Consider the following 12177-nt stretch of genomic DNA (forward strand, 5'->3'; position numbering starts at 1 on the left):
AGTTTTCCTAGTATCTCCCATGCATACAAAGGCATACATGTTATTAAATGTTTGCTTGTTTTCCTCCTGTTAATCTATCTTTATTAAGGAGGGGGGTCTCAGCCAAAAATCTAGAAGAGTATAGGAAAATGATTTTTCCTCATTAGAATGTTTTACATGCAGAATGTGTTTGGTGTAAGGCTTGATTCTAGAAAACTTATATTGTTTCACTTTTGATATTTTTGTGACTTTATTTTTTTATCCACATGTGAATGTTACTTATTGGTTCATTATAATGCTAATTGTGTAAAAATTATTTAAATATCAAAACACATGTATTTTTATATTGCATATATTTCTTATGTACTTAATATCATTTTGTATAATTTTACTATTTTATATCATTATGAAATTAAAATTGTTTTAGTTTATAAACTGTAGTTTAAATTTCATGTAAAATGGAAAATATTTTGAATATTTTTTAAATTTATATAATAGAAACTTCAAAAACTAATTTTCCATTTTTCTCATATATATTTATACTACACTAAGTAGAGGGTTAGAACATCTCTTTCTCAGTTAGATAGTTCTCAGTATTTTACCTAAATTTTCTTTCACTTTGTGTTCATGATTAAATATGTTTATTATATTTTTCTTGGAAGAAGTTCATTTCTTGAAACCTTTCCTCATAAAGCAGGTCTCTTAATCACCAGATAAATCTTATACCTTTCCTCAATACTCTTTTAAGAATTTGAATCACTGTTCTCCATTAGAGTCTAAAATTGGACACAATATTTCAAACCTGATTTTATGAGGGCTTTGAGTAATGGAAATACTATCTTCCCTGATTTATTTCTAATTCTTGTGCTTAAACAACTTAGGAATTTGCAAGATATTCACATTGCTGACTTGCAAAGAGGAGTCTTCCCCACCTCTGAAGAACATTTTCACCTTTTAAAATATAAATATGAGTATCCCAAAAATATGTTAACAAGAGTCAAGGCAAAGGTCATCAGTCCTTATTTACAGCATTGTAATGTATGAAAATAGTTTCCTACTAGCAACTCCATTAGTAAGCCTAAATATAAAACTTTACTGAAGTCGATGTAGAAATCTATTACTTTAATGACATATTTAACATCTTTAACAGATTTGATATATTTGAAGCCAAACTAAAAATTCTATTGTAATCATACTGAAAATAAATTAAAATTTGGTAGAATGGAGATAAGAGAATGAACTAGGAAGTTATTGAAATTTCTAAAACACATAAAGATATTAATTCAAGTGATATTTTATCATTTATGTCATTTGGTATTCTTTTTTAAAGCCTTCAGTTCTCAAATATTTCATTAAAATCTAATATGTATTTTCCACTTGCTTATTCTTCACAATCTCCAATTATAAATAAGAAAGATAACATATTGAGAGTTTGGGCAAATTCCCACTGCGTAACTTTTTTTTTTTAATTTAGTACTACTTCAAGTGACCATTTACACTGGAACATATTTATCTTTTCTTTTAAAAATATAATTCAAAGATCCTAAACATACCACTCATAAAAAAGTTGTTGGGCCTGATCCCTCAATTTCACTCACTGATACCATTGTAATTAGGTAATCCTATATTATAAAAGCCTAATATGCTAAGTCGCCCAGTCAGCCATTCAACCAATCAAAGCGTAATATGCTAATGATATGCTAAGGATGCTCAACCACTCGCTATGACATGCACTGACCACCAGAGGCAGATGCTCCAACCGGTAGGTTAGATTACTGCTGGGGTCTGGCCAATTAGAACTGAGCGAGATGAGCCAGACATGCCTTGGAGCCCTCCTGCAGTCCCTCCCTGGCTGGCCAACCTCCCACATCCCTCCTTGGCCCCAATCGTGAACCAGTGGGGTCCCTCGGCCTGGCCTGCACCCTCCTGCAATCCAGGCTGAGGGATCCCCACTCCCAAGTGCACGAGTTTTGTGCACCAGGCCTCTAGTTATTAATAATAAAAAAGGAGCAAAAGGAAGTCCAGACATTAGAAACACAGCCACCGGGGCAGCTTTACCAGGAAGCTACAATTTCCCACTCCCAGGGAACCACCAGTCCATTCCTTGCATATTACTGGGGAAGAGACTAGACAAAGGGAAGGATGGATGCATGCACACTGACATTGGGGTGACCTAGGGAAGGTCCTGGTCAATCAAACCTGGAAAGAACAGAAATCATTGCCTAAAAGAGATGGAACCAATGCAAGTCTACAAAAATTTGGAAATACATAATCCCCCAAACAAAGAAGTTCAATCTCTCTTGGATCTTGGCTTGTGGCGCTCTTGGCTCTCTGGTTCCTGTGGCTTTACTCCTGTCTGTGTTCCTTCCATAGCCATATAGCCATGTGGCCATGAGGGCCCCACACGTAATAGACTAACAGACTGCAGTGGGAAACACAATCTAAGCTAGTCTGATGCTGGATTGGACTACGCCCTAATATGAAACAGAAAGTCTGGACACGGGATTTTATTTTAGCCCTATTACAGCCACAGCTGCACTTCTTCCATGGCAGGAAGGAGGGAGAGAGGACCTTGGAAACTCAGGCGTGTAATTCCACACAATTAAAGCTTTCTTCAATATCTCCTCTTCTTGTGCAAGTCTCAGAAAATTGTTTTTCTCAGGATATTGCAAGAAATCCACTTCCATGAGCAACAGAGGGGGAAGAGGTAATATCACTTTTCCTAATTTATTATAGAAGAGAATAAATTAATTGCTATAAATTCCACCAGTTTCCAAAATTTTCTCAGTAATATGGGATAACTCCAGCCTATATAGTTAGCAATGACAAAAGGAATTAATTTTATTGGCATACTTATTTTATTTTATCTTATTTTAAAATTTTTACTACTAATCTAACTTGTTCAAATATGTACTTCTTCCTTATAATGAATGAGTGTGTTATTCTTTGCTCATTTATTTTTCAATTGACATCCTTTCTATATGGAAATATAAAGAACTTAATTGTTATATGGACTATTGACTCATGTGCAACCTCTCAGGCTCTGGCCAAATTATTTCTCCTCAGATAAAGCTAGATCAGCAATGATATGCAGTTACACTTGAAGATAAAAAGGATTAAGTTCTCAATGCTATATGCCAGCCATGGGCAAACTACGGCCTGAGGGCCGAATCCGGCCTGTTTGAAATGAATAAAAATAAAAAAAAAAGACCGTACCCTTTTATGTAATGATGTTTTTTTTTGTTCTTGTTTTTTTCTTTTTTATTTATTTATCTATTTTTTATTTTTTGTTTTTGCTAAAAGTATTACAAAGGGTATTACATAAGTGCCCTTTTTATCCCCCCCCACCCTTGACAAACCCCTGCCCTCCCTTACCCCCCAGTGTCTTATATCCATTAGTTATGCTTATATAGATGCATACAAGTCCTTCGGTTGATCTCTTACTCCCCTCCCTCCTGTCCCCCAACCCTCCCTGGCCTTCCCACTGCAGTTTGACAATCAGTTTGAGGCAGCTCTGCCTCTGTATCTATTATTGTTCAAAAGTTTGTAATGGTCTTTATTATCCATGAATGAGTGAGATCATGTGGTGTTTTTCCTTCATTGACTGGCTTGTTTCACTTAGCATAATGCTCTCCAGTTCCATCCATGCTGTTGCAAATGGTATGAGTTCCTTCTTTTTTACAGCAGCATAGTATTCCATCGTGTATTCCACAGTTTTCTAACCCATTCATCTACTAATGGGCACTTAGGCTGTTTCCAGATCTTAGCTATGGTGAATTGTGCTGCTATGAACATCTGGGTGCATATATCCTTTCTAACTGGTGTTTCTGGTTCCTTGGGATATATTCCTAGAAGTGGGATCACAGGGTCAAATGGGAGTTCCATTTCCAGTTTTTTGAGGAAACTCCATACTGTCTTCCATAGTGGCTGCACCAGTCTGCATTCCCACCAGCAGTGCAGGAGGGTTCCCTTTTCTCCACATCCTCTCCAGCACTTGTCGTTTGTTGATTTGTTGATGATGGCCATTCTGACAGGTGTGAGATGGTACCTCATTGTTGTTTTGATTTGCATCTCTCGGATGATTAGTGACTTTGAGCATGTTTTCATATGTCTCTTGGCTTTCTGAATGTCCTCTTTTGAAAGGTGTCTATTTAGATCCTTTGCCCATTTTTTGATTGGATTGTTTATCTTCTTTTTGTTAAGTTGTATGAGTTCCCTATAAATTTTGGAGATTAGGCCCTTATCAGATATGACGTTGGCAAATATGTTTTCCCATGAAGTGGGTTTTCTTGTTGTTTTGTTGATGGTTTCTTTTGCTGTGCAGAAGCTTTTTATTTTGATGTAGTCCCATTTGTTCATTTTCTCTTTAGTTTCAACTGCCCTAGGAGCTGTATCAGTGAAGAAATTGCTTTGGCATATGTCTGAGATTTTGTTGCCTTTGTATTCTTCTAGAATTTGTATGGTTTCCTGTCGTACATTTAAGTCCTTTATCCATTTTGAGTTTATTCTTGTGTTTGGTGTAAGTTGGTGGTCTAGTTTCATTTTCTTGCATGTATCTGTCCAATTTTCCCAACACCATTTATTGAAGAGACTATCTTGACTCCATTGTATGTTCATGCCTCCTTTGTCAAAAATTAATTGAGCATATTGGTTCGGGCTGATTTCTGGACTCTCTATTCTATTCCACTGATCTATATGTCTGTTCTTGTGCCAGTACCAGGCAGTTTTGATGATGTTTACTTTGCATTTATATTAGTTCACACAAACACTCCATCCATGCTTTTGTTCCGGCCCTGCGGTCCAGTTTAAGAATCCATTGTGGCCCTCGAGTCAAAAAGTTTGCCCACCCCTGCTATATGCTCTGGTTATTTGGACATAGTAATGAAACATCCAGTTAGGATGATCATGTATTTCATTAGAGACTATAGATTAAGGATTAATTCTGGTACCAAGAACTCTAGCTTAGTCAAGTGTGTGGCATTATTTAACAATTTAAAGTTCTACTATGTCATATTTCAATAGAGGGATTTAATAACTAACTAGAAAGCCTTTATCCAGATTTTGATCTCTCTCTAGAATTTAATCAGCTCAGTTTTTCTACCATGGCAGTATTTAGGTTACTTGTAAGCTATGAGAGCATTGTTAAACGTTCTATTCTTGCTCTCTGTGGTACTAGCCATCACCTAAGTTTTATTGAATATGTAAATTCTAATTATTTCCATACTGAAATATTTTATCTGCCTAAATTATTTTTCCACTTTCCAAGATGATAACTTTTCTTCCTCCTTACAAAAATAATAAGACATTTTCAAAATAGTACACTCCAATTCCTACTGCTACACCAACATTGTCATTAATGTATTTCTTTTCTCTTTCTTTAATAGCATAAAAAATAAATCTATATGGCCATGTCTCCAACATGTCTCCAACATAACATCTCCTCAGATAACTTAATATGATCTATCTATATAAAAGCCAAGTGACCAGAACGGGGGTATGACTGGAACAACAGGTTGCTTCGACACACACTATGGCCCTGATTGACCCTCCAACCCCAATCAGGGTGGGCTGGCAGGACCCCACCCATGCACATATTCATGCACCAGGCCTCTAGTAATTACATAATCCCCTGTGTTTGCTTCTTTTCTATTATCACTGGTTACTCTCATCAGTGTCTAACAGTCTACCAGGGGTGGGCAAACTTTTTGACTCGAGGGCCACAATGGGTTCTTAAACTGGACCGGAGGGCCGGAACAAAAGCATGGATGGAGTGTTTGTGTGAACTAATATAAATTCAAAGTAAACATCATTACATAAAAGGGTACAGTTTTTTTTTTTTAGTTTTATTCATTTCAAACGGGCCGTAGTTTGCCCACGGCTGGTCTAGACCCACTATTATATTTAAAACCACATTACCCAAAGCAATAACATCCCCACATTTCCCTCTGAAAGTCATCCTATTTGTCTCCCTTTTATTGCCAAAACTCTCAAACAGTTTTCTCTAACTATTCTTTGTGCTTTCTTAATTTACTTTTTATGACATGTATTTGGTGGCCATTCTTCCATCAACTTACAGTATTCTAACCAATACTTCAGAAATTTTCACTCTATGAGTCAGTTTTTTTTTTTTTAATTATTTCAAGTGAAATTAGGGTGACTCAGGAAGGTGCCTATCAGTTGAACCTAGTGACAGATATGGTTAGCCAGAATGGGTGTGGCCACTATAAGCCCACAGACATTTGGGAATACATAATTTCCCAAACAGGGGAGTTTGCTCTCTTATTGCTCTTGGTGTGTGTGGCTCATGAGTCTTGTGACTCTTGCCTCCCATGCATTTGCCCGTATTGCCCACGGGTATGCAGACGCTATAGTAAGGGAGTAATTGACTACAGCTAGCCTGGTGCTGGACTGGACCTGGCTCCAACATGGAAAGAAAACTTTGAACGTTGTCGCTGATTCTAGCCCTATTAAAGCCACAGCTACACTTCTTCTCTGACTGGGCAAAGGGAAATGGGATTTCGGAAACTTAGGGATTTAACTCCATGCAAATAAAAATCATTCGTTCTCCCACACAAGTCTCAGAAAATTTCTTTCTCTCGGGATACCACAAGAAATCCACCCTCACTAGCAACTGGGGGAGATGAGGCCCTTTCCCGACCATAGTTAACAATAGTACTTGGCTTTTCTTACAGTAATTACTTTCTTTGTTTCTCTTGCTGAATGATTGGGAGTACTCATTTGATTTTTCTTCTCCCTTGGTGAAATGTCAGATCTTAAATTCAAACTATTGAGGAATACTTTATTAATCGATTAAAATAATTTAACAAGAATCTAATATAGAAAATTTCTTGAGAGTAACAACTCTAAATTATTTTCCTATCTCATTAGAAACTTATTAATTTCTACAGACTCCCTTTTTATGACCTGATAGCAATTTTTCAAACAAGAGTAATAACAAAACAACATGGAATACCATCATTAATTCTTTTACAATTAATAAATTGACAAAGTTGGAATCTACCATTGTATTTTTAAAATGAAAAATCTGGTCTAAAGTTTGTTTCAGTTTGGTAATTCAAATGAAATGTGCTCTTTGATATTAACTAGAAGAAATGTTCAACAAATAAATAATTATAATGTGGATATTTTTCCTATTTTCTATATTCATTACTATTTATTATACTTGAAAATTTTACTTAAATATATAGCTCTGGGAAATTTTGAGAATATTCAGGTTTGGGTGATAATTGTTTCGATCTATAATTTTACCATAAAATAACAGCACTTATGAAATATATACATTTTACTATTGGGGTAAACAATAAAAAAGCTGAGTGGGTAATGATATTTCTTAATGATGCTGTCAAGAAGGGTATGAAGGCTGAGATGATTCACTAAATTCCTCATGTTATTTGTAAATGCTCATACTTTTGTTCATAATAGATCAATATAACGTGCCCATCCACTGTTTATTTGTGCATTTTATGTTATCTATATCTCATGTCAAGAAAGAAAATCATTTTAGGTTTAAGATATGGCAGACTCTTCATAAAGGATTCCAGCTGGAATTAATAGTCATACTTAAGAAAGGAACTGATAAATATTTTCTTGGGCAGAAGGCATTATTTTATTTAATAGCACTGACTAGGATATAATAAAGTAGAAGAGACATACATATTACAGTCATGCACCACTTAAAAACCATGATACATTCTGAGAAATGTGTCCTTAGGTGATTTTGTCTGTGTGAATATTATTGAGTGCACTTACACCAACCTAGATGGTTTAGCCTATAATTGTAATTGTATGTATGCTCTGCTTTGGTATGACTGGTAGGCAGTGGGTTTGTTTACACCAAAATCAAGGCAAACACTGTAGTTTAAATCCTGGCAGGTAATTTTTTTTAGTAATGCAAGAGCTTGACTTATGCTTTGACTGTGTAGGCATCCACTTTGAAGAGCTAAACATTCAATGAAGAATATGTCTAATAAATACATCACTAGATGGAAAGCAGGAGGCTGTAGAAAGCCAGGCTACCCCCATCCTCACCCCCACTCCTTGGTTTTAGAGGTCTTGGTTGATTTAGATAACACACCATTTCTGGCTGCTTGTGTTTTTTTTTTCTCTTACAGAGTTTTAAATTCCCATTCTTATGTTTTAAATTCACCAATAAAGAGTGTTCCACTTAAAACGAAACCTCAACCCCACCCTCAACCCGACAAAAACAGAGCTTCAGGCCCAGGCTCTCTCTCTCTACCTGCGGTTTCTCTGTGTGGCCCCCTGATATGTTTGGAAGCTTCAGGGCCTGTAAGTAATAAACTATTTTCCCCCCGAAAAAATTTCCTAATGGTTATGCTGAAGGGCATTTTGCAGTCATAATAAGACCCACAAGGGGGTCTTAATTATCCTAGCATAATTAAGCTTCATCTTATAGTCCTCTCTATAAGCTGTATTCTCTTGTCTGTAACATTGGTTTAGAAAAGGGAGACATCTGTGGTGGGAGTTTCACTTGGGTCCACATGAGTACCCTAGGTATGTCTAGCAGACAGCCTCACTATCTATAGTTCTGCTTGTGCCAGAGCTTTTCCCACCTAGAGATGTCACTAGGTGATAGGAATATTTCAGCCCCATTATAATATTATGGGACCACTCTCATGCTTGGAGTCTGTAGTTGGCAAAAATGTCAACTGTGGTCATAATCTTATCTAGTTCAGCCAACTTATTTTATAGATAAGAAAGCTGTAAGTTGAGATTTACAAATGTTAGTTTATCTGACAAAAGTATATAGCTATTGGCAGAATTAGGACCCAAACCTAAATTCTCTGACTCCCAAGCCAGTAGTGTAGGAAGCAGCTATAGGGTCAAGCCTGGGACTGACCTGTGGCAGTGCCACAAACAAGTTCCAGCTTGGAGGGCAGAGCCCTCCTACCATAATTAAGCTTGATCTTATAGTCCTCTCTAGTTCCTTCCTAGGTAGCTAATGGGCTGTGGGAGGTGCTGCAAGTGCTGCCAAAATAAAGTGAAACTCACAAGAATGTTGTAAACATGTTGACCACTTCCCTTGTTTTGCTCTGAACTATAAAATAAAGCTTAGGCTTGCAGGCTGTCTCTCTGTGTCCTTATCCAGGCTCATGAGATCCACCCAGCCCCAGCTGTATTCTCTTGTCTGTCTTCTTTAATCTCTCACCACCCCTCTTCAGGCTCACCCTTGTCCATGCTGGATGTGGTTCAAGTAATCTGTCCACTATGTCATGCTGGGCTTCTTATATAATAAAATATATAACATTATCTTTAATGTGCTAATAAAATTTATATTGAGCCTATTATTAAGATAAGAGTAATGATGTTTTATTTACATAATATAATAGATTTATAAATCATTTAATTTAGGGAGTTATCTATAATAGATTGTTTCCCATTTTATGCAAAGTCCTGGCCAATTTTAAGTGAATATTTGAAATACCAATAAAAGTGAAATGAAAAACTGTGGGAAATGTGTGTTTTCTGATTCTTGGAAAAAATCAAGCCAAGAAGTCTTTCTGCATTTATTGAGCACATATATGTAGTAGGCACTCTATAAGGCACAGAAAAATCAAATCAGAGAGACAGATGAAGTTTACACTATAAATGGTTTTGAGAATTGATTAGGGAGATTAAAAATTTCTTGAAAACTATGAAGTGCCATTTTTTATTTATTTATTAATTATTTTTTAATTGTTTTTTTTATTGATTTTTTTGAGAGAGAGGGATAGAGAGATAGAGAGGAACATCATCTGTCAGCTGCCTCCTGCACACCCCCGTTGGGGATCAATCCCTAAACTCGGGCAGGTGCCCTGACCAGGAATTGAACCCATGACCTTTTGGTTCCTGGGTCAACGCTCAACCACTCAGCCACACTGGCTGGGCTGAAGTGCCATTTTATTCAGAAGCATAATGAAGACCAGCATTGCATTTTACATAGATTACTCAGTCAAGTGCAGGATAAAATGTATTGAACCAAAATTAAAAGCAAGAAAATAAGTAAACTTAACAATCAGGGAATTAACATGGAAGCGTATAAAGTTGTTACGTGTGAATGACAAGGTGATGATAGTGGAAACAAAGACACAGAAAAGGTTCAAGAGATAAACATGCTAGTCTTCAATGAGTGAAAGAGAAAATGAGATGGACATGCCATCAAGGATAAATTGTTAATGTCAGACTGAGACTGCATGGTTAGTGGTACATTTACATAGAGAGAAAATAAATAAAAAGGAGAATTAAGAATAATTGGGAGTAAAAGTAAATTATATTTTAGACATTGAGCTTAAGGTTTATGCAATTCATTCAAATGCAAATGACAAGTAAGGAGAATTTAGAAACATGGATTTAGAGAAATAAATTTTTAATAAGCATATAAGTGGTAGCAAAAGTTTTAGATGTAGATGAGATCTCCGAGGATTTACATATAAATCAAGACAAACACATAAGTTTGAGGATGAAGCTATGCTCCACATTTACTTTTAAGAGTGAAGGTGAGGAATGATAATTTGAAAATAAAAATAATTAAAATAGGGATGACATTAAGGGAGAACAGGGATGTGGGAATACTCCAAACACTAGGTGGAGCTCAGAGTTCCTCTTTACTAATACTACTTCCATTAGGAATGGGTAAAGTTAAAGGGAAATGTTATTTTTCTGCACAAGATATAGGCATGGTCCCCGTTTAGGACATACATTTTTTTCTCTTATTTTGCAGGAATATGGTCTTGCGGCCAAAATGCTATCTTTAGCCAGAAGGATTTGGGGTATGCGATATCCCAATATTGTTATATTATAGTGCTCTGTTTATATTGTTATATTATTTATATAGTTTTTAATTATATATTATTTTGATATTACATGTGTTCTTATATATATATTGTATATTTGTATATGTTATATCTATTATTTATATTTTACACAAGCACAATTATTATAAAAGCATAATTATATTGTTATTGAAGAAAGCAAGAAAAATGGAACAACCAAAGGACTTGTGGCAGAGATGCCAGTTGGTCAAATATTTGAGAAGACCCTGAGATTCCAGGTTGTGGAGACAATTGAAATCATGGGAGGAAAGGGTCTTCCTCTTCTAGAAAACTGCTAGTAAGTTTGCATGGAAGTAAACAATTTTAAGTGTTTATGGGATAAAGATTTTTGTCAACCTAAAGAGAGTGGATCATTTTGTTAGCATAAGTAGCTAGATATTAATAAATGAAGGGAATCAGACATTATTAAGCCAAATAAACTAGGGAGCTGAATTGGACAATAAGCCTGATTACGTTTGGAAGTTACAGCTGTAGATATTCCAGGGGTTCCCAGCATTGCCCCACCAAGGGAATTAACCCCCCTCCCTCCCCAAGTAGGGAGGAAGTACTAGCTTTCCAGTCTCCCCGGGTATACCATCTCCACTAGCCCAGACTTAGGCGCCTGCCCAGTAGAAGCCAGGATAGTTCAAGGGGAGGCCCTTCCACTATGAGCCATGTGCAGTAGGAGCTAAGACAGTGACCATAGAGGCCTGTAGGTCTAGCATGGGAAAAGGATCTGATTGGATAAGGAACCCTGGAAGATCTAGGAAATGGATTGGTTAGGGAGAGGACCCAGCAGGAGTTTGGAAGGATTAGGAAGTTGAATGGTTAGTTTGAAAGAGCACCTGGTCTTTTCCAAGCTCAGATAATATAACCTTTCCCTCTCTTTGTCTCTGACCCCTAACAAGCATTGTTTTGTGAGCTGGTGCACTCGTGCATTCTCTCTCTGTAGGAATCATGCTGGCCTCGCAGCAGTCTGGGGCCCAGCAGCCGTTTGGACACCAAGCACTGGTTCAAAGCAGGAGCAGAACATCGATTGGCTGCCTCCTGCACAATCCCTGCCAGGGACTGAGTCCACAATTCGTTGGCTACATTGTAAATGTTGTTTATGTGCGGTGTGTTTATGAAATGGATATCTGAAAGATGATTCGTAAGAGAACTCAGTTATTTGAAGAAAATCAATGCTGTTATGTTTATCAAGTACGGAGAATATATAACTGAAGAATAAGGGAAAACACCAGAATTACAAATAGTTTTCCTGTTATTCTCAAAGAACAGTATTATAGAAAAAATAATAGGTTGTATTCTAACTGAGAATACATTACAGATTACGGTTCCACATTTATTTAGAAGTACTTTAGGTTTTCTT

This window comes from Myotis yumanensis, unplaced genomic scaffold (assembly GCF_028538775.1).
Source record: "Myotis yumanensis isolate MYYU_CA2020_CCGP unplaced genomic scaffold, mMyoYum1.0.hap1 SCAF_1, whole genome shotgun sequence".
Classification (NCBI taxonomy): Eukaryota; Metazoa; Chordata; class Mammalia; order Chiroptera; family Vespertilionidae; genus Myotis; species Myotis yumanensis.